The sequence below is a fragment of the Ascaphus truei genome, chromosome 20 (assembly GCF_040206685.1).
Source record: "Ascaphus truei isolate aAscTru1 chromosome 20, aAscTru1.hap1, whole genome shotgun sequence".
In the NCBI taxonomy this organism is placed as follows: Eukaryota; Metazoa; Chordata; class Amphibia; order Anura; family Ascaphidae; genus Ascaphus; species Ascaphus truei.
The window spans coordinates 8,007,208-8,031,394 of NC_134502.1; the positions used below are offsets into that span (position 1 = coordinate 8,007,208).

The 24,187-nt window shown below is 46.5% G+C and overlaps 1 protein-coding gene and 2 non-coding genes across 3 annotated transcripts in view; 1 reads left to right on the forward strand and 2 right to left on the reverse strand.

Annotated features, from left to right (window-relative positions):
* Positions 1-2,646: 2,646 nt before the first annotated feature.
* Positions 2,647-2,719, reverse strand: TRNAM-CAU (transfer RNA methionine (anticodon CAU)). Its single transcript has one exon. It is a non-coding gene; the product is annotated as a tRNA-Met (tRNA).
* Positions 2,720-5,006: 2,287 nt separating this feature from the next.
* On the reverse strand, positions 5,007-5,078 carry TRNAQ-UUG (transfer RNA glutamine (anticodon UUG)). Its single transcript has one exon. It is a non-coding gene; the product is annotated as a tRNA-Gln (tRNA).
* Positions 5,079-22,095: 17,017 nt separating this feature from the next.
* Positions 22,096-24,187, forward strand: part of LOC142471214 (uncharacterized) — a 56,827-nt gene continuing 54,735 nt past the window's right edge. The window contains 1 exon segment of the mRNA XM_075578010.1: positions 22,096-22,315. The gene's annotated coding sequence lies outside the window, so the exon portion shown is untranslated.

Genomic DNA, 24,187 nt, shown 5'->3' on the forward strand with positions numbered 1-24,187 from the left:
TCTGTTTTTGTTCCAGTTCGTTGTACTCGTCCAGTTTCCTCCAGGCCTGCTGCTGCTACGCTGAGTTTCTGAGTTCCTGGTTCTTACAGACCTGCTTCGTTTGCGCTGTAACACGGGGTTACTAGTGCTGCCTGGTGGTGTGCCTATTGCGGTCAGTCTTCCCTCTCCTAGACCGGAGCCATGGGTCGTGGACGCCACTCGCGTAAACCTTGTTCCCGACCTGCAGCGATTGCGCTGACGCAAAAGGACCAGCTTGATTTCCTGTTGCCGACTCCCTGTTTGAACTACGACTACCCGGATATCTCCTACCCCGACTCTGGCTTGCCCAACAACTATGCTGTTATCTCCAGTCCTGAACCCGGCCTGTTTGACTATGAACTGCGCACTCCGGACCAGTCTGCGCGGTATAAGGTCGGTGATTTCATAACCCAGCCTCAGCCCCGCGGTCCAGTCCCGGTTTGTGGCGAGCACAATCGTGACAGCAAGTTGCCGATCTAATAACTCTGCCAAATGAAGGAATTTCATAGAAGTTCGTTAGAATTCATTTGGGAGTCACCATGGCTAACAAATTCCGGAGTTTGGGGTAAATCCGTGGTTGCGTTGTTATTAACCCCCTGCGTCCTGGAACCGCTACCGCTGTATGCGAACAGAATCCTGTGCAAAGCTTGGTTACGTCATGAATCACACAGGGGATAGCTCGGTGGGCAGCTTAATAGGGTTCACAGACCTATCTATAACATGAATGCCCAATCCCCTCCGTGGGAACATTTAACCCACCAATCTCCGATTTGCCCAAAGTTTGCAAAGCGGGCAAAAAAGGCTTTCCTGTTTGCAAAGTGCATGTGCTAGCTTGACACCCATGCGACTTATCATACCTTGGATACTCCCCTTAACTGGCGACCCTTAGTCTGGGGTTTGGCCCCAAGGTGTGAATGGCTCATGCTGAATACCGCGATCTGGCACTCAGCAACATCCCAGCCAATTTCACACTTTGGATCTCTGAGGCTTTTCATCCCTGCATTTTCACTAGACTCAGAGTCTCCCACTTAGCGGGACCTCTTTGAAGTGCAGGAAGGAAAATACCCTCAGCTCATTCACCCCTGGCATATTTACATGCCAAAGGATTTTTCCCGGGCTCACAGAAAAAACTGTTCCTGCCTGTACATTTTAAAACTTACAGTATTATACACTTTATTAAAACATCATGTTCTGGTAGTGTCACAACTGTAATTTTTATAAGTGTGTGAGTGGTTTATTTACTGGGACTTGCACACCAAAAATCAGGGGGCTAGCTGTCCCCGTTCGTGAGTTAGCCCGTTTAATTTAAAGGCTTGCTGGTGGGAAGCCAAGTTCACCTTCTTCTCACATCAATTGACAGACTTCCCACGGCAATAGACTAGCTGCCTTTCAAGTTATGCGAGCTAACAAGGTACGGATACATTTTATCGGAAAACCACTTCAAATCTAACCGCAAGCCACTTATTCAATTGAACTTGCGGTTACGGGGTCAAGTGCTTGAAAATGGATACCAATACTTCAAACAAACCTCCCATATTCAGCCACGCTTCTTCAATCAGTGCTGGCTACGGCGCTCACCACGCCATCTTGTGCCTGAAAACCATATAGCAGTTTGCATGTATTTCTACCATTGCAGGGAGGGAACAGCCTGCAAACTGGGGGTAAGAAGGCTGGGACAGGGGCAAATACATCAGTGTCATGCATATACTTTGAACCCCTTCACTCAAAATGTGAGTTGGGGTTAATTAGCCAGATATAATACCTTTATTAAGGCCTGATTAACCCCATGTTCGCCACACAGTATTAGCCAATTCAGCCAATTAGCGGTTCAGCCAATGAGGGAGAACCTGCCGGGTGACATCATGGCCGAACCCCGTCAATCCCCTGTCACGCCCCCCCTCCTGTCTTTCCCCCTGCAGCTCACTGCAGACCAGGGAACTCGGCTGCATGTGCCGCTAGCCTGGCAGTCGCACGTGCAGCGCAGACAGAGTGGCCATAAACTTACGTGCTACCAATTGCGCTAATGCTGCGCTTATAGTGTCAGCTACGGTGACAGCAACGCGACATCGCGTCAAAACAAATGCATTTCCGCAGTCGCGTGCACTTATAGTAAGAGCAACGCAACAGAGCGACGTCTTGGTCGCGATCGCTGGAAGTCATCTCACTTTGATTTTTCCAGGGACTGCAGCCTGACGTCACCGTCGGCGTCACCGACACTATAAGCCTAGCCTAACGAAGCATGTGCACTTTGTAAAAATATATGTATTGTCTATTGCACAGTGGAAACAAAACAAGTATTAAAAAACTAGAATGCAATCTGTTCGGAACATGTGGTGCTGCCACTTGTTTATATTAAAACAGAATATTATACAGCAGAGCGGAAAAGAGGAAGTTTGCTGAGCTCATGAATCAAACTCAGGTTGACTGCTTGGAAGGCAGCTATGCTCACCACTAATTTGGGCTTATAAATAACCACTATACTTAATTTTTTAATTGGAAAACAATAGTACATAAGTCTTAGCAAAAAGTGACTTAGCTTTGAATGGAGTATGAACGATGCCCGTGTTAGTTAGTGGAACATAATACTATAATGAAACCATTTCCCAACAAAAAATAAATATAAAATAATGCCCCATGTGAGGATCGAACTCATGACCTTCAGATTATGAGGCTGACGCGCTACCTGCTGCACTAACAAAGCACATATTCTTCAAGTATGAAACAGAAAAAGAAATTAACAAATTCCCAGAATCAATATTACATTTAAAAAAGCTGTTTTTACACACACTGTAACTATGTCCTATATCAGCACGCAAACATGATTTGCTAATTAATGGTTTAGTATTTAAAAATAATAACATCTGCGTTGACCAGGAACCAACCCAGGTTAACTGCTTGGAAGGCAGCTATGCTCACAATTATACCACCAATTAGCTTTTTTTTCCTAGTTTTGAAATATCTGAGCATTCACTGGTATTTTATTGGTAGTAAAGCTGTAAAAACGATTGCACAATTGACATTATAATGAAATATCATTAGAAACTAACAAGTTTCCTGAATCAATATTACATTAAAAAAAATAGGCTGTTTCTGCCTGGTCTCAAACCGGGAACCTTTCGTGCGTTAGGCGAATGAACTAACCACTATACTACAGAAACTAAGCTGAAAGCTGTCCTCTGTGCATTGAGGAAGTTTGTGCACATCTTGCCTAATGGGTAAGGCAGTGGCCTCCTAAAGGTAAGTTCTAAAACACCTGCGTTAGCCAGTATCGAACCCAGGCCAACTGCTTGGAAGGCAGCTATGCTCACCACTATACCACCAACGCTGTATATATATTGTGTAAATGACAGTTACAAAATAGAATTAAGACTGTGCATGTGTGCATGTGTGCATTTGTGCATGTTTGCATGTGGAGAGCAAAGACGCCACCAGTGAATATGGCGTCTGTCTAAGTATTAGAAAAAGGAAGATATGAGTGCATTTATATATTTAGGCAAGATTTTGGGGAAGAGCGCGGAGCCTATGTGAGCTCTGCACCCCCCATAAAAAATCAAGGTCCCCAAGTTTGTGCACCCCTGCCTTAATAAACCATTTTTTATAGGAATAATAGTATATAAAAAAACAACACATTTCCAATGCTCTAGTGCTGTATTAAATTATTCTTCTCTCTAAATAAGAGAAATCTAATGGGGAATCAGAATCTGATCAAAGAAAAAAGGCTTGTTCTCTGCCACATGACTTGAAGCACTAAATGATCTAGTACTCCTCTTTGGTACGGATATAGTGCAGACGTGTGATCACATCCTGTGGCTTTGCTAGGTCAAGATTTTTAGGTCTAGGGAGCCTGTGAGATCTGTCCATCATGAGTTTATCTACCAATGTTTCTGGTAGAAGGGACGTGAAAATCCATGTAAGATGTGTCTAATTTGGCATTGTCCACTTCTTCCGGCACTCCTCTGATCTGCAGATTATTGTGTCTTGACCGGTTCTCTGTGTCCTCCAGTTTCTCAAAGATTATTTTTACTTGGATTTTTAGCTCATGGATTTCCTGGGCCTTGGTTTCTTGAGCCTGAGCGGTGTTATCTACCTTCTCTTCCAAGTCCGAAATATGGTCTGAAAGGAGCTCTTGATATCCTGAACAAATACCAGTATTTCTTTATGAGTGAGTGGGGTGTCTACTTCCTCCTAGGAGTCTGGTTCTGGGTCTGCGTCTTTGCCCGCGACCAACGCTTCTTGATCTTTAGTCCCCATACTGTGTTTTGTAAACTGCACTGCATCTTTAAACTTAATGCATTAAACCCGACCTTTCTCATTTTGCAGTTGCCAAATCTGGGATCATACACCAATACCCTCTTCTATCTTCGACAGGAGGGACAATATGAAAAAAGCAATGATCGTTTGTTAAGGTTTGCCTTACCGAACGCTTCCACCCTTGAACGTCAGGTGAATCAAGTAACGAAAATGCAGGGTTCCAACGGAACTAGGAGGACCCGATTTCCTCATAATCAATAGTCACAATCAAAAGTTCCAGCAGTCACTGACTCTAAAATAATCCGATACTATGGATTATGCCACAAGAAAAAAATTATTTCATGTACACACACGATAATACAAGAAGTAATGCGGCGCTAATGCAAACATGTATACAGACAAACCAGTGGTGATTGGGGTGAACACAATAGGGAAAAGGGAATGTGACAACACAAAGGAACAAAAAGTGGGGACAACACACATACTGGGGTAGGGTAATCAGGGGGGTAACTAACATTCTAAATGAGTTCAAATTCACATTGTTTGAATACAACTGCTCAGAATGGTAAAGTTGTTGCTAAGTAGCCAACTACATAGAGAGAGAGAGAGAGAGTTGTGACTACACACCCAACATTGTGCACTCCAGCTTTCATTCTCCACATCTACTTTCATACTTTTTTTTTTGCTCATAAAAATATAAAAAAAAGTTGACCAAAAATGCATGCATTTATATAGGGAGGTTCCACCAAGATTTGAACTCAGATCTCTGGATTCAAAGTCAAGAGTGCTAACCATTACACCATGGAACCACATGCATGACTTCTTTTGGTTTTCAATAAACCGAAAATGTGTGCACTTATACAATATATGTATGTTCTCCATCAATAACAGTTTTTTCAACACATTTTATCCAATGCAAATAACAAGTCTTAATATTCTATTAATACAATGATCTGTATGGTGAGAGCTATAATTATATCTTCTACTATAGGCAAAAAATAACAAAAAAATGCTGTATTGTAAGTGGTGATGTATCCAAACTGTGTGTTGAGAATTTCTGAACTTCCGAAGAAAAAACTTGGAAAGTCCTAAAAATCTATGTACAACTAACATTCTGAATGAGTTCAAATTGCAGTTCTAAGGACACTGCGCTGATCACTTGCCTCACACTGTGTTTAATACAACTGCTCAGTATGGTAACGTTGGTGCTACTATAAGTAGCTAACGACCACCCTCTCATACTGTCCTGGCCAGCTTTATTCTAAAGCTTGCCGGGATAAATGCGGGGCTTTTTTAAAATTGGAATGCGGTTTCCCGCGCGGCGGCCGCTTCAATAGATAAGCGCTAATGGCGCTTATCATTGAAAGTGCCCGCGGCACAGGAAAACAAAAAAAAAAAGCAGCGCGCCGCCGTGTTTAAAAAAAAAACGGGGAGAAGCCGCATGAGACTAAAGGCGGCCGCCACTGTATACTCCCACACACCCCCCCTCATATAAAACCATAACCCTCTCATATACTCCCACTCACCCCTCACTCATATACAACACCACCCTCTCATATACTCCCACTCACCCCCCTCATATACAACACCACCCCCTCATATACTCCCACTCACCCCCCTCATATACAACACCACCCTCTCATATACTCCCACTCACCCCCCTCATATACAACACCACCCTCTCATATACTCCCACTCACCCCCCTCATATACAACACCACCCTCTCATATACTCCCACTCACCCCCCTCATATACAACACCACCCTCTCATATACTCCCACACACCCCCCCTCATATACAACACCACCCTCTCATATACTCCCACTCATCCCCTTCATATACACCACCCTATTTATATATCTTTTATGAATACTCATTATATGTATTTGTAATTTTATTGCATTTATATTTTTGTGTTTAACGCTGTATTTTATTTCATATATATATATATATATATATATATATATATATATATATAGTGACATAGTAAAAAGATGTTAGGCAGCTTTCTGCCCCATTTTAGGTCAGAAAGTGCAGGAATAGTTAAAAATGATCCATTCCACAGCTTCACATTAACTCAGGCTGCTGGATGGAAAATCCAGACCACAGATTACAATGGGTCTAGTTCTCCCTCACCTGCTCTTCTTATCACATGCACAGGTATTTAGAGCAGAGAGGTTTGCATTTCAGTCTCTCTCCTTAGAGCCTGGGGGCTGGGGGTGTCGCTGCTCCCCTGAATCCAGTTCGGGGTGGACGGCCCCTTCAAGTATCACAGTACCAGAGGATTTGCCTGGACACTTGGGACCGAGTTCCCACCACGAACAGATAAGACAAACAAATCTTTATTGCTGTATCTAAAAGACTATGCTTTATCTAGTGACCCTAAATGAGAGGGCCTTCTTTTAAACTGGGGACCAGGTTACTTGGCCCAGCAGCAGTTAGAGGCTGATTCTGATGTGTAGTTAGATCCCTGAATGGGATAGGATTTGGTTTATTTGATTTGGTTTGGTTCTGAAAAGTGACACTGTGTGAAATGCTATAACACTGATATGAGTAAACCGCTGAAGGTTAAATGTCTGAGTGCCTCTAACCTACACATGTTAAAGCTGCAGTACCTTACTTGGATGAAAATAAAGCAGTCAGAAGCCTGAGTTATGCAACGTAATATTTTGCATGTTCCTGTTTGTTGTATAAATAACCCTAGAAGACTGTGTCGAGAAGAACCCAGACAGACGTCAGCGCTACAAAAGAGGGGCGTTTGTCACATATGGTGGAGAATGCGGGTCGACACTAAAAAGTCTGTGGGTTTGCAAATAAATGCGGGGGTTTAAAATGGCCGCCCAGCTGAACTGAAGTACAGATGCTATGAGTGAAGTCTGTTCCACTGTGTATATCAGTTGTGCTTCTAGCATACACAGTGAATGTGCGAAGTGTGGATGCAATAGCACCCTGAACCCAAACAGAAAACCAAAATGTTTTGCTGAAAAAAAAAAAAAAATTGCATCTAGCAAGTGCTGTTTGTAAAGCTAATGCCTTTTGCTGAAGTGAGTGAATTTGCAGCTAGCAAGTGCTGTATGTAAGTTGCTGAAGTGAGTGAAATTGCAGCTAGCAAATTGTCCCTGCCGGGTTTCTAAAATGGCAGACGTGAAATGTTTGTTTTGTTATGTACATAATCATGAAAAACAGTGTCCCTTCAGGCCATACGAAGATGATGATGATGACGGTTTGCATGTGGGCCCTGGAAGAGAACCATACCTACAGATGAATTTAGTATGCTGGGCCTGTCATAAAGTAGGTCACATGGAAGATGTGTGCCCCAAAATTCTCAAAGACAAACAGCTGCAAAAGCAAGCAACGCCCTATGAGTGCAAGCAAGATGTGGAAGCTGATACCAGTGAGCGTGTGCCCAGTACCACTGATATCTCTGGAGCTAATAAAGCAAAGAGAAAGAAGAAGAAAAAGAAAACTGTTCCTCAAGTTACAGGGGAAGTGACCGAGCCACTTGAACCTGCGCTGTCAGGACAACATGCGTCAGAAAGGCGCCGAGATGTGCTGCAGACCGGAGTGACCGGCAGAATTGTCACGGGAACAGTGACAAAGGAAAAGGAAGAGCAAAGGAAAGCTGAATCCTAGGATAAAGAGGCTTTGGTTTCTGCACTCCAAGCTGCGCAACATGATTATGAAGTCCTGTGGCAGGGAGTGATGGAGGAGCGAGAATGGAGCAAGAAGAAGCGAGAATGTTGGATGAAGGAATGAGAATGTTGGATGAAGGAGCGAGAATCGAACGCCGAGTTACAGAGGTGTATACTTCCAGCTTTACAGGAGTACGAGGCTTTGAAGAAAACAGAGTCTCTCTTACGGAGTGAGCTGGAAGAGGTGGCGACTAGTTTGGAAAAGGCCAACACCGTAATTGCTATCCTAAAACAGAAATACAGGAAAGCTCTACAAGAGGTTCACGCGCTCAGCACAGAGGTGCAAAACTCACGCCTGGAGGGCCACGGTCTGAATGCAGAGCTGGGAATGTTGAAGCAAACCCATGAGATTGCCCTGTGTGATTTAGAGACTGTAAAGCAAGAAAATGAGAGTGTGAAAATGAAAAATTCAGATTTGACTGACCAAGCAGAAAAAGTGAAGAAACAGTTGACTCAGGAAAAATTAGAAGTGCAGGAAGCACTACAGAATGCATTGATGCACACTCAGAGCCAGCACCAAGAAGAAATGGACACTCTGAGAACAGAATTGCGAGATGTATGCACAAAACAGAATTCTCTCGCGGAGGAACTTAACGTATTGAAAAAGGAGAAAAGCATTCGAATAATTCAGAAGCACAGCAAAGCTCTTATCCAAGGAAGAAGGGAAAGAGAAAATTATCGGCGTAAACGCGCCGCAACTATCATACTTCAGGCTGCCTACAGAGGGATGAAAATTCGTCAGTTTAATCGTCGGAATAAAGCAGCCTGTGTTCTTCAATCATTCTACCGTGCCCGCATGGTACGAAACAGGTTCCTCATTATGAAAGGAGCAACTATAAAAATCCAGTCTCTGACTAAGATGACACAGAACAGGATTCGCTATCAAACCCTGAGAAATGCGTCACTGGTTATCCAGCGGTACTTCCGCCTGAATAAATGTAGGCCTCAGGAAAGAGAGGTCAAAGACTACATGCCTGCCGGCTACAAAGGTAAAATGCCACAGGGTACAGCTGGAGTTAGTGAGAGCCCCATCAAGGTGAAGGTGCTCCAGGTAATCAGTGCTTCATCTTCTAACTACCATATAATTGCCCCAAAGGGAAAATCCCAAATCTCTGAAAGTGATGGTCGTGAGAAAATACATGGCAGTAAGAAGTACCATAAAGGTTCAAAGGTTGCAAAGCATTAGCGACGAAGGTCAATGCTGGCCTTGAATTTTTCCGGATATCGCCACTCTGGGCCACAATATAAAGACAAAGACTATCCGGCCCCAGGGTGCCGTCAGAAGCTAAAGAAACAGTCCAGTCATTTACAGGTTGCAGCGGGTGTTGAAATGAAGTCAGAGGATGTAATGGACTGGAAGTCAAGGGGGAAAAAAAGAGGGAAAAATGTTTGGGAACTGACCGATTTTTATGTTATACGAGTGGACTATGTCACTTAACTTTGCAAATAAGCTAGTGTAGTTATGCTATTTTAGGCCTCTAGAATAAGTATTTTGAAATATTGCAATGTTATTTTTTCTCTTCATTGAAAATGTAGGTAAAACTACAAATTAATATACAGGATTGATGGCCCTTAAGATTACAAGGCTGTAGTATAATAAAAAAAAAAAAATATTGGTTGCTTACAATATAGAAAAAAAATGCCCTTTTCGGTTGGTAAATATATAATGAGGTTCATATTATAGAGTAGAAAAACCCAGGGAGGTAATAGAAACTGTCTGGTTTTGTGAGTAGATTTAGCATATCCTGGGTTATAAGAATGTGTGCTAGACATTTATTTTTCAAAATAGTTCCTTAATGGAGAGCAACAAAATATGTTTGCCAAGTATAGTCTCTTATGACGAAAACTATTGTCCATAATTGCCATGAAAAAAAATAAAAGTTCATATTCGGGTCACCCAGTAGGTGTGAGCTGGGGAGGGGGATATGTGACATAGTAAAATATGTTAGGCAGCTTTCTGCCCCATTTTAGGTCAGAAAGTGCAGGAATAGTGCAAAATGATCCATTCCACAGCTTCACATTTACTCAGGCAGCTGGATGGAAAATCCAGACCACAGATTACAATGGGTCTAGTTCTCCCTCACCTGCTCTTCTAATCACATGCACAGGTATTTAGAGCAGAGAGGTTTGCATTTCAGTCTCTCTCCTTAGAGCCTGGGGGCTGGGGGTGTCGCTGCTCCCCTGAATCCAGTTTGGGGTGGACGGCCCCTTCAAGTATCACAGTACCAGAGGATTTGCCTGGACACTTGGGACAGAGTTCCCACCACGAACAGATAAGACAAACAAATCTTTATTGATGTATCTAAAAGACTATGCTTTATCTAGTGACCCTAAATGAGAGGGCCTTCTTTTAAACTGGGGAACCAGGTTAGTTGGCCCAGCAGCAGTTAGAGGCTGATTCTGATGTGTAGTTATATCCCTGAATGGGATAGGATTTGGTTTATTTGATTTGGTTTGGTTCTGAAAAGTGACACTGTGTGAAATGCTATAACACTGATATGAGTAAACCGCTGAAGGTTAAATGTCTGAGTGCCTCTAACCTACACATGTTAAAGCTGCAGTCCCTTACTTAGATGAAAATAAAGCAGGCAGAAGCCTGATTTAAGCAACGTAATACTTTTCATGTTCCTGTTTGTTGTATAAATAACCCTAGAAGACTGTGTCGGGAAGAACCCAGACAGACGTCAGCGCTACAAAAGAGGGGCGTTTGTCACAATATATATATATATATCTTAATATATAAAATCGAAAAGTTAGTGCTAGCTGCGGTTTCTCTGACGTCACCCAACTGCCACTCTCTTCCCCCTCGGCGCCACACACACACACACACACACACACACACACACACACACACACACTCACTCTCTCTGTGTCCTCTCCCCCCCATCACACTCACCCTCACATGTGCTGCCCTGCACTGGCTCAGGGACGGAGGGGAAGCACGGCGCAGCCCTCCTGCCCCAGCCACCAACGCTCACTTCTCTCCCTCCCCGGCGCTCACTTCCCTCCCTACCCGGCGCTCACTTCCCTCCCTCCCTGGCGCTCACTTCCCTCCCTCCCCGGCGCTCACTTCCCTCCCTCCCCGGCGCTCACTTCCCTCCCCGGCGGGGGGATAGGCAGTGGGCAGGCAGCCTTCCTCCTGCAGCTTCCTCACGGCGCCGAGTGGGGGTAAGATGGCGGCGCTAGGATACTATCCGGCATAGCTAGGAAATATACTCCTCCCCTTGAAGAAGCGTGTTAGCCCATGCGAAACGATCGTCGGGACGTGAGCAGCGTCTGTTTGCAGAGACAGCAGAGAGACTCTTTTCCAGCCAGGCTTGTAGGCTTGTATCAGCGACTGAAACCTTTAGTGCTTTGTATTCTTTACCCGCTGTGGTTATGTGCTTCCTTGGATGGCTACATTGTATATATCATGCAATACTAGTGATATATTAAGAGAATAGAATACACAATATTTCTCCTTTGTTTTATAATACAGCAGAGCCTTCCTACAGTTGCATTTGCTTTTCCATGGTGGGAATACTGAAATTATATGCTGAACTATACTATGTTGTGTGATAGATTTTATATCACTACAGAGCTGGACTATACTTTTTGGTAACAGGAATTTGATACTTACATTTCTGATACTCTCTTGTCTGAAACTGCACCCATTGAGATTCCTTATTTTATAGGCTTAAAGGGACACTTACCTGCTTGTCTTGAAATATTTATATTTTGAAATTAGACGCTTGTGGATAGCAATTCCGGTCACGATAGGCTTATTTTGACCTATCAACAGTACTTATCTGGTAGACCACTGTTAGTCTAATTACTGTACTCCAACATTGAGTGCTCTATATTTGAGGGAGTCTTTTTGATCCTCTCGGGATCAATTCTGTTATACAAGCCAATTTTCCCTCTGAGCACCTGTTCTTTACATGAATACATATCCATACATGGATGAGCGGTTCTTTTCTCCTTTATACAAGAGAAGGAATACCAAGGATCCACCCTTACCATCAGACCCGGTGGTTCTCGACGCGCCGGAAGTGACGTGATGGGAGCCCCGGTGTAGCTGAGGACAACGAGGAACCCAGGGGATCGCGACTCACTGCGTACCCTATCAGAATATATTACCGTCTACACTATGTGGTCTCTTCTTTTCTTCCTTGGAGGTTGGTGGCTGGTGGCTGCTGCATGTACACAGGGCGCATCCACCCCTTGAGTTGGATGGCTGCTTGATTTTGATTACTTTCATGTGAGTAGTCACTTTTGAGCTTCTGCATACTAAATCACTGATTTAAAACATTATTGCACTATGTGATGCTTTCTTTATTTTTATGGCTACGAGACACACTCCCCTGATTTTTTGGAAGATCACCTGATGCAAGACAAGTGGAACAGTCTTTATTCAAGGGTTGTAGTCTGTTTCTAAGTCTCTTATTCACCAGATTGTTATGCACTTTATTTAGGCACGATTATTATTATTATTATTCACAATTATTTACACAAAAGTGGTTATTTTATATTTGGGTTTGTTAGAGCGCTATTGTCACCTTTTTTCCAATAACGCAATTAAGGACTGATCACTTGTGTTACCAAGAGCTGTCAGAGACATACATTACTTACCTGACCAGGGCCAACACCAGCGAAAGCCTGCAAGAAAGAGACCTACAGAGTAACATTGACCTAACGCGTGACAGCCGCGTGCGATCCACTATCACGGAGGCCGAGAGTAGGAGAAAAGACCTTTTGCTGGAAACAGCATCACAGTGCTCCAGCGCATCCAGGCACTCATCAAGGTCAGCAAGATCAGCGCAATCTCATGTGTCTTGCGCAAGCGCAAACGCCACCAAGGCGCGAGCCACCGCAGAGGCTGCACGTGCCATGGCCGCATACGCTCAGAAAGAGGCAGCCATGAAACTAGAAAGGGCCCGCATAGAAGAGGAGGAGCAGACAGCCGCTGCCACCGCCGCTGCAGCCACTGCCACCGCTGCTGCCACCGCCGCTGAAGCCACTGCCACCGCTGCTGCCACCGCTGCACGGAAAAAGACAGAGGTGGACGTTAACCTAGAGGCCCTAAATCAAGAAAGGGAAGCTGCTGCCGCTATAGCCCAAGCCGAAGTCCTAGAAGCAGCCACGCGACAGGACGGCGGGGAGCAACCGTACAGACGGTTAGCCTCAGAGGATCCAGTCCAACGCACTGAAGACTACGTAAGGAGCCTCTTCAGCATAAACACCAGCGCACCATCTCAACACGGAGGGAGTGACTCCACAGACACCGAAGACTTGCTAGGTCCACGAGGAGAAGACGCTGCTCCTTCAATGGTACATGCTGCCTGGGACAGCCACAGCCGCAACAGTGATCCACACGCCAGCACGCACACGGATGCACCACAACAGGCTCGCAATCCAGGTACACCCACACGGGAGAATACAGCCCCTCACACTGACCAGCAGTCTTCACGCGTCCATGCCAAGGAAGAGGCGACCGCATGGACCCTCCCAGCAACTACCTCAGAACGTGAACAACACGCCGATGCCTCAGGCCTGACAGACATAGCCAAATACATGATCCGGCGTGACCAGGCGCAAACAGGACTCACCAACTTTGACGAGCGTCCTGAGAACTACCGAAAGTGGAAGTTCACGTTCAAGGATTCAATCAACAGCCTGGGCTTCTCAGCAAGGGAAGAGCTCAACCTGCTATCCAAATGGCTGGGAAACGAATCCAGGGAGCACGCGAAGAGACTTCGGGTGGCAAAGGCGAACCACCCCCAAGTAGGTCTTGACCTAGTATGGGAAAGGCTAGAAGAGTGCAACGGTAGTCCCGAAGCAGTCGAGGATTCGCTCTTCAAAAGAGTCGCTCTTCAAAAAAGCTTTCCCAAGATCACAACTAAAGACTACTCGAAGTTACGAGAGCTCGGGGATCTGCTGCAAGAGCTGGAGTTTGCAAGAAAAGACCATTCCTTAACCGGTCTCAACATCCTAGACTCCGCTCGCGGAGTGAAACCCATCTTGGAAAAGCTACCCTACAACCCCCAAGAAAGATGGATTTCACAAGGCTCCAAATACAAAAGGGACAAGCAAGTCGCCTTCCCCCCATTCTCATTCTTCTTGAGCTTCAGCCGCGAAGTGGCAAGGACAAGGAACGATCCCAGTTTCATCTTGGGTGCGCAAGCCACACACAGTGAAAGCAGCCTGAGGAATGAAAGACCAGTGGCGAGATACAGTAACACTCAAGCACCCATCTCGGTCCACAGGGCGGACGTGTCTCCCACGACCCAAACTACTCCTGATCAGTCGGTCGCCGGAGACGAGGAACCGAGGGACCCAAACAGGGAATGTCCCATACACAAGAAGCCACACCCACTTAACAGGTGCTTTGGGTTCAGGATGAAGTCCCTAGAGGAACGCAAGAGGTTACTCTGAGAATTCAGAGTTTGCTTCAGGTGCTGCGGTTCCACGACTCAACTAGCCAGAGACTGTAAAGAAGAAATCAAATGTACAGTGTGCAAAAGTGACAAGCACGTGACATCTTTACATCCAGAGACGCTGACACTCCACCAACTCAACAACCCATCCTCCGTAGCGGAGCATGGCGGGGAGGAAGGAGAAGGAGAGTCAACATCTGTCACGTCTCAGCGCACCGAGGTCTGCGGAAAAGGAAGCGACAAAATGTCCTGCTCCAAAATATGCCTTGTCGCAGTGCACGCCCAGGGAGAACCTGAGAAGGCTATTCGGATGTATGCAATCCTCGACGACCAAAGCAACAGATCATTGGCGAAGACGGAGTTCTTCAACTTATTCAATTCACAAGACAATGCCTCACCCTACACCCTCAGAACCTGTGCAGGGTCAACTGAGACAACAGGGAGAAGAGCAAGCGGTTACGTCATACGTTCAGTGGATAACAGAGTGAAGATAGCTCTCCCCACACTCATCGAGTGCAACCACATGGCCACAAACAGGGACGAGATTCCCACACCAGACGTGGCACGCCATCACCCGCACCTCAGAGGAATAGCCAACTACATCCCGCCGGTAGAACAAGGTGCCAAGATCTTGCTGCTGCTCAGTAGGGACATCTTGAGGGTACATAAAGTCCGTAAACAGTGTAACGGACCCCACAACGCACCATACGCCCAAAGACTTGACCTAGGATGGGTGATAGTGGGCAACACGAGCACTGACAAAGAGCACGGACAAGACTATGTTGACGCCCGCAGAACGGTGATAACAGAATGTGGACACACATCCCTCTCTAAACCAGGTCTTGGTCATCTCCAAGCGACAGGAGGGCCAAATGAAGGAAGAGACAAGGTCATACCCCTGAGATCGACAAGAACATCCTCACATCAGGGGGATGTGACAATGGCCTAGGATGCTTAGTGGTTAAGACAACAAAGGATAACGAGTCGACTCCACCGAAGGAAGAAAGTATCCTCCCGAAGGTGACCAACAAAAGGATCTCCCAAAAGGAAAGAAACAATCAGATAGTCCTCCTGAGAGCAATGACACAGCTGAGACGTACAGCCATTCCTCTCCACAGAATGTCAAGCGACAAAGCAGCCAGCTGCCACGGCTGGAATAGCCGCAAAGGATTGCACCCTACAGGTGAAACCACAGGGGCAAAAAGGCTGTTCTTTCACACACGTAAAAGGAAACAGTTGCAGAGACATTTCCCAAAAGGATTTACAAGGACAAAAGAGACTGTTTTTTGTCATGTCCAGGGAGAGAACAACCTCCTGAGGGCAGTCAACAAAGAGACACAAAGGCGTATCACCAAAATACGTGGAGACGTCCTCTCGCAAGAGGAATGCACCAATGACTTAGGGTGCACAGCGTTCCAGACCACAAGAGACGACGACAAGCAAACACCATTGATGGGAGAAATAGGATTCCTGATGTTAACGGTCAAGGAGCTCGTCAAAGACGGACCGGGCAGCTGGGTGAACCCGCTACCATTCCGTTCACCAAGAAGGCACCTTCCAAACAATGGAGAACATGCCGTCTCTAGGTTCACTTTGCACCTCTGCGACCTACAAAGGGAACCGGAGATCAAAAACAACTTTGTGGCCTTCATCCAGAAGATGTTCCTTACCAGCCACGCAAAGCCAGCACCTCTAATAAAGAAAGGTGAAGAATGCTGGTACCTCCAATCATCTGGGGTCTACCACCCTCAGGAACCTGATCAAATCCGTGTAGTGTTCAGCCGCAGTGCTCAGCTCCAGGGAGTCTCCCTGAACGACGCCCTATTTACTGGACTAGATTCGACAACTAGTCTTCCAGGAGTGTCGATCCGCTTCCGCAAGGAGCCAAAAGCCATCTCCTTCTGCCAAACACCAGGTGTCAGAGTGACAGCCTGCCACAATTTGCATACCTACAAGGGGATGCACTCTGTAGGTAAAACCACAGAGACAAAAGGACTGCTCTTCCATAAGTTCAAAAGGAAACAGTGCCAGAGACTTTCACCAAGAGAGACACTGTGGTGCGCCCAGATAACCTGGAGCAGTGCATCCACTTTGCATCCTTTGCCCAAGAACCTTGGCCAAGGAACTTTGAAGCCAGTGATGCCAGCCGGTATCACATCGCTATGTCAACATGGACTTTTGCATTGTTATATTATGTTTGCATTGCACATATGTTCCACATACTTCATTATAGTGGTATCTCCAGATACCAGACGGGGAGTGTCATGGAACAAGAACCACATCTCTATTTCACCCCCCCCTTTCCTTTGCAGCATCTGCTTGTCACGTTCTCATTCCAGCTGCATGTATTTTGCTCTGTACACACACAGTGCCTGTGTGTTAGACACAGTGTTGCGATCCCTGTCTCTGTATTATGCCTGTGAGTTGGTACAGCAACCTCAGCCTTTCTATCAGAATGGGCTAGTCTGCTTTCTCCCCCTCTGCCTTGCCTACAGATGGTCTGTCCCAAGGCTATCTTGTTACCCAGAATACACTCACACTTCCTTTTCCACCTTCAACACTAGGTGAGTGAGTACCTTCTGTAATTGCTCTACTGGCAGGGCCTCATCCTTTTCACCTGCCCTTACTAAGAAGCACCCACAGAGAGACATTATTCCATCACAAACATCTCATCCACAAGTGCCTGTCTTTATTGCTGCTTTCCCTAAATAAAGTGAAGAAAATATACAGGACTTGTTGTGTTATGGAAAGAGGACTGAGTTGAAGCTAGCTGGGTTCATTCATACCTCCAGACATAACCCTGGATCCAGAATAATGTGTGTGTGTGTGTGTGTGTGTGTGTGTGTATGGGAGTATGTGTGACACCAGAGGTACCCCCCAAACAGTCACCCCCCCCCAAGTTAGTTAGTCACCCCCCCAGTCAGTCAGTCAGTCATCCCTGCCCCAGTCAGTCACTTCTGCCTCAGTCAGTCACCCCTGCCCCAGTCAGTAAATCACCCTTGCCCCAGTCAGTCAATCACCCCCGCCCACCCAGTCAGTCAGTCACCCCCCCAGTCAGTCAGTCACCCCTGCCCCAGTCAGTCACCCCTGCCTCAGTCAGTTACCCCTGCCCCAGCCAGTCAATCACCCCTGCCCCCGTCAGCCAGTCACCCCCGCCCACCCAGTCAGTCAGTCACCCCTGCCCCAGTCAGTCACCCCTACCCCAGTCAGTCAGTCAAGGTCAGTCACCCACCCAGTCAGTCAGTCACCCAGTCAGTCAGTCCCCCACCAAGTCAGGCAGTCACCCACCCAGTCAGTCAGTCAGTCACCCTCCCAGTCAGTCAGTCACCCACCCAGTCAGTCAATCACCCACCCAGTCAGTCACCCACTGAGTCAGTCAGTCACCCACCCAGTCAGTCAGTCACCCAGTCAGTCACCCACCCAGTCAATCAGTCACCCACCAACCCAGTCAGTCACCCACCCAGGCAGTCAGTCACCCACCCAGTAAGTCAGTCAGTCACCCACCTAGTCAGTCACCCACCCACCCAGTCAGTCATCCACCCAGTCAGTCACCCACCCAGTCAGTCAGTCAGTCACCCATCCAGTCAGTCAGTCACCCACCCAGTCAGTCAGTCACTCACCCAGTCAGTCAGTCAGTCACCCACCCAGTCAGTCAGTCACCTAGTCAGTCAGTCACCCAGTCAGTCACCCAGTCAGTCAGTCAGTCACCCACCCAGTCGGTCACCCACCCTCTCTCTCTCTGTGTATCACCCACCCTCTGTGTGTGTGTGTGTGTGTGTCACCCACCCTCTCTCCCCTCTCTGTGTCTCCCCTCTCTGTATCTCCCCTCTGTGTGTCTCCCCTCCCTCTGTGTCTCCCCCCTCTGTGTCTCCCACACTCTCTCTCTCTCCCACACACTCTCTCTCTCCCACACTCTCGCTCTCTCCCACACTCTCTCCCCCACTCTCTCTCTCCCACACTCTCTCTCCCCCACTCTCTCTCTCCCCCACGCTCTCTCTCCCCCACTCTCTCTCCTCCACCACTCTCTCTCCTCCACCACTCTCTTTCTCCCCCACTCTCTCTCTCCCCCACTCTCTCTCTCTCTCTCTCTCTCTCTGTCACCCACACTCTCTCACACTCTGGATCTGGATATCTTGTTTACCCTACATATCTTAACTGCCCTATACTACACCAAAATACCCTATACTGCTTTCTTCCAGATCTCACTCAAGCTTCACATGGAAGACATTGGAACCCCCCCTAACCCAGAAGACAGGTAGGTAACACATCCCCTCCAATGTATAACATTGCGGGAATGAGGGTACCTGGACATTGAGGAACTGCGGATCAGGTAAGATCCCAGGCGGGATTGCTGCTTTAGATACACACACACACGTAACAAGGACTAATTGTAGTATAATGTAATACAATAAATACATTTATGTCAAAAACGAATGTTGTTCTGACTAGGAATTTATTAAATGTATTTTATTTATATATTTTATTTTAAAGCGGGGTTGGGGGCGGGACTAGGGTTGGGGGCGGGACTAGGGGCGGGTTGGGGGCGGGACTAGGTGGCGAGTAGATTTTTTGGTTCGGCGAGTAGATTTTTGGGTGATTTGTCGAACACTGTATATTTATATATATATACTGCAGTGGAAGTGCTGTGTGCTGGGTGATAATGGTGAAAGGCGGGGTTCAGACCTGTCTAAGACATGCAAATGAGTATACAGTAATATTTCCATTTGCTATATGCTTTGCTGTGGAGGGTTTTTGTCATTTTTTTTACCCACCATAACTTAACTAAGTATGGTAAAACCTATCTTCATTGCTTCATTTTTGCATAACCAGTTAACTAACCCCACACTGAAGAGACCCATTAAGGTCGAAACAGCTGTCTGTGGGTGGGTTTTCTGGCTATGCATCTTAACCCTGGCTGTGCTCAAAGCAGTAACCATGCAGCAAGCTTAAGTCTATAGGGAACCATGTTTAAAATGGTTTTGAAGCAAAGGGTGACACTGTGTGCACATTTGCATGTCATTTCCCAGAATCCCTTGCTGCAGTGGAAGTGCTGTGTGCTGGGTGATAATGGTGAAAGGTGGGGTTGCAGACCTGTCTAAGACATGCAAATGACATACAGTAATATTTCCATTTCCATTTTATACACACACACACACACACACACACACACACACACACACACACACACACACACACACACACACACGTATTATGGGTCCACTTACTTGCTGGGACCTCGGGAGCGTTGGATCCCAGTCCTGGGACCACTTGGGTTGGAGTGCACGGGCTCACACTCAGATCAGGAGCCTGTGGGGAGTAAGGAGGTTCCTCACCACTCCGCTGGCTTGCAAAGGGTTCCTCTTCCTCTGGAACACTGTCAGGTACCATCTGTGCTTCACTGGACATCACAATGGGGCTGACTGTTCATTTCGCCTGGACGATAGGCGGTAGGTACTTGTCCACTCGCACAACTGGACAGCTGGCTGCTAAGGGGGACACCTCAGCCAGGACGCGATGCCTGATTTAATGTCTAAATAGCGTGATTTAATGTCTCTTCATTGATTCGCAGGGGAGAAAGGGAGGTCTCTCCACTTAACTTGTAGCCAATCAGAGTATAATTTGGTCTATATAGAGATTGACTCATGTCTAGGGAAATCACTCTTTGATAAAGTCCGCATCCGGACGAAACGTGTTAGAGTTTCGCTTTTGCTGATGTTCACGTTGTTGATCTAATAAAGTTTTTTATTTTTTCTAATGCGTCTGGCTGATTGGAGGAGCTGTGACCGCTGTGTCACTTGTTTTTTCCCCTTACCTTGTTCATCATTTCCGGCTATAGCACGCGGACACAACACACACAGCAAGCAGTCGTGCTGTTCAACTATCAACTTTATAGGCAGATCCCAAAAGGATATCGTGAGTACTGACCGCTGATTGTACATCCCAGGACACAGGGTGCAGGTGAGGCTTATGGTTACCGGATCTTATGGACTTACCTCTGGGCATTTCTCTGGACGTGCCCACTTGTACTTCTACCGGCATTGCTAGCCCCCCACCCTGTATTAGTCCAATTGGATGGAGTTTTTAATGTTTCAATATTGATCAAGTGGTGTCTTTCTCCTGCTACTGTTATGGATTACAGGTATTTTCTGGCATATAACGCATAATGAATACAGGTCACAGGTACATATATACATAGTATCATTATAAGGCCTAGTATAGCTTAGAGTATACTGTTAAAATCCTGGCTTTTCTTGTCTTAGAAATAATAGCTTGTTTTGCTGAGGAGTGGCAGGATATTGGGACAGGTTACATAGGCATAAAAGGGGAACTAACTCACGTAAACAGGCCGTGGTCTAACGATAACTTACGACATATATCATACGTCAGTAACTGTAATTCCTGATGGTAAACAACATACGTCACAAACCACAGAGCATGGACACATGACACAGTACGCAGCAAACATTGAGACACTATAATAGGTTTGCACGACTCCATGTTGAACCAGAACCGAACTGAGGTGTGAAGTCACACAGATGAGACTTGAGCTGGGACTGGCTGACCTATCATAATATCTTTTGGTTTGTGAGTATGACAATGCATATATAGCTATATAATCTCTGCATAGTTAGGAATGGATTGGTAACATACTGTAACTGCTAGCCATCAGCTTATAAGAAGCTTGTTGTGATATTTCTGATATTTCTGAATATTGTTGTGATACAATAAATGACAAACCTTATCATATACAAACTCTGAGTGACCTTTCTTTATAATAATCTCACAATACTCTTTATAATATTATTAATATGTGAGAGTGTGGCCGAGACTTTACAAGTACGACAATGTGGTCAGTGCTCTCTGCTTAGTGCAGGACATAACTCACCATGAGGCATTACTTGGGAAAGGAAGGTAGGCATCGAGCCCAGATGGGAAATGCGGCTTTAAAACGTCCCTGAATGTTCTCTTATGATGCCGGTGCAAAACCGGTTGAAATCCTTTTTTCGTTCTGTAAGAAACAAAAGTAATTCTGATTACAATCACAAATTATATTTTTGGACTGATACACACACTACCACGGTTTTGGTAGCCACAGAGTTAAACGGGGGTCATTCCCCAATTTTTCCCTCTCTTCCCTACTCTGATCCGCGCATGCGCGCGCACCCGCAATGGCGGCCCCCGCTAACCGGGTATGCCGCCGAGCCTCCTACAGCTCGGCTCACTCCCTGCACCGGCCCCCACCTTTGGGAACCTCCGGCGGGTCCGTCGCTGCCTCCGGCGGCACCCGCGACCGCGCTGACCCAAAGGAGGGGGGTCTCTGGGAGCCGGAGGGCACCAAGGCTACACACATATACATACAGTACAGGCATACCCCGCATTAACATACGCAATGGGACCGGAGCATGTATGTAAAGCGAAAATGTACTTAAAGTGAAGCACTACCCTTTTCCACTTATCGATGCATGTACTGTACGGCAATCATCATATACGTGCATAACTGATGTAAATAAGGCATGTGTAACAGGCTCTATACTGTAGTCTCCCCGCTTGCGCACAGCTTTGGTACAGGTAGGGAGCCGGTATTGCTGTTCAGGACGTGCTGACAGGCGCATGCGCGAGCTGCCGTTTGCCTATTGGGCGATATGTACTTACTCGCGAGTGCACTTAAAGTGAGTGTACTTAAAGCGGGGTATGCCTGTACTGTACTGTACACACACCTCTCCCTTTCCCCCACCCTGGGTGGATATTTCTCATTGGATGGAGACTCAGGCTGTGGGTGTTATTGTGCAATGTGTATGTACTGTACTGAGACAAAGTATTTGTAACAGAATCACTTCCTGTCTCTGCAATTTGTGCGAAGTATAGAAGGATAAGGCTGTCGTCGTCGTCCCCTCTCTATCTGATTATCGCTTTTCGGGTGTCTGGAGTATATTCTGGTGAGTATATTTCGTTTGGGGCAAGGGTAATAAGGCAAAAAAACCTTTCCCCCTTTTAATCCTATTTCTTGTGTTAGTTACATCCTAACCCATCATATACAACACCAGCCTCTCATATACTCCCACTCACCCCCCTTCATATACAACACCCTCTTGTATACTCCCACTCACCCCCCCTCATATACAATATCACCCTCTCATATACTCCCACTCACCCCCCTTCATATACAACACCCTCTTATATACGCCCACTCACCCCCTTCATATACAACAATAACCCTCTCATATACTCCCACTCACCACCTTCATATACAACACGACCCTCTCATATACTCCCACTCACCCCCTTCATATACAACACCACCCTCTCATATACTCCCACTCACCCTCCCTCATATACAACACCACCCTCTCATATACTCCCACTCACCCCCCTCATATACAACACCACCCTCTCATATACTCCCACACCCCCCCTTCATATACAACACCCTCTCATATACTCCCACTCACCCCCTTCATATAAAACACCACCCTCTCATAAACTCCCACTCACCCCCTTCATATACAACACCACCCTCTCATATACTCCAAATCACCCCCCTCATATGCAACACCACCCTCTCATATACTCCCAAACACCCCCTTCATATACAACACCACCCTCTCATAAAATCCAACTCACCCCCTTCATATACAACACCACCCTCTCATATACTCCCACTCACCCCCTTCATATACAACACCACCCTCTCATATACTCCCACTTACCCCCCCTCATATACAACAGCACCCCCTCATATACTCCCACTCACCCCCCCTCATATACAACACCACCCTCTCATATACTCCCACTCACCCCCCTCATATACACCACCCTCTCATATACTCCCACTCAAACCCCTTCAAATACAACACCACTCTCTCATATACTCCCACTCACACCCCCCCTCATATACAACACCACCCTCTCATATACTCCCACTCACCCCCCTCATATTCAACACCACCCTCTCATATACTCCCAATCACCCCCCATTATATACAACACCCCCTCTCATATACTCCCACTTATCCCCTTCATATACAACACCCTCTCATATACTCCCACTCACCCCTTCATATACAACACCACCCTCTCATATACTCCCACTCACCCCCCTTCATATACAACACAACCCTCTCATATACTCCCACTCACCACCTTCATATACAACCATAACCGTCTCATATACTCCCACTCACCCCCTTCATGTACAACACCACCCACTCATATATTTCCCACTCACCCCCCTCATATACAACACCACCCTCTCATAAACTCCCACTCACCACCCTCATATACAACACCACCCTCTCATATACTCCCACTCACACCCCCTCATATACAACACCAGCCTCTCATATACTCCCACTCACCCCCCTTCATATACAACACCACCCTCTCATATACTCCCACTCACCCCCCCTCATATACAACACCACCCTCTCATATACTCCCACTCACCCCCTTCATATACAACACCGCCCTCTCAAAAACTCCCACTCACCCCTTCATATACAACACCACCCTATCATATACTCCCACTCACCCCCTTCATATACAACACCGCCCTCTCATAAACTCCCACTCACCCCTTCATATACAACACCACCCTCTCATATACTCCCACTCACCCCCTTCATATACAACACCACCCTCTCATATACTCCCACTTACCCCCCCTCATATACAACACCACCCCCTCATATACTCCCACTCACCCCCCCTCATATACAACACCACCCTCTCATATACTCCCACTCACCCCCCTCATATACACCACCCTCTCATATACTCCCACTCAAACCCCTTCATATACAACACCACTC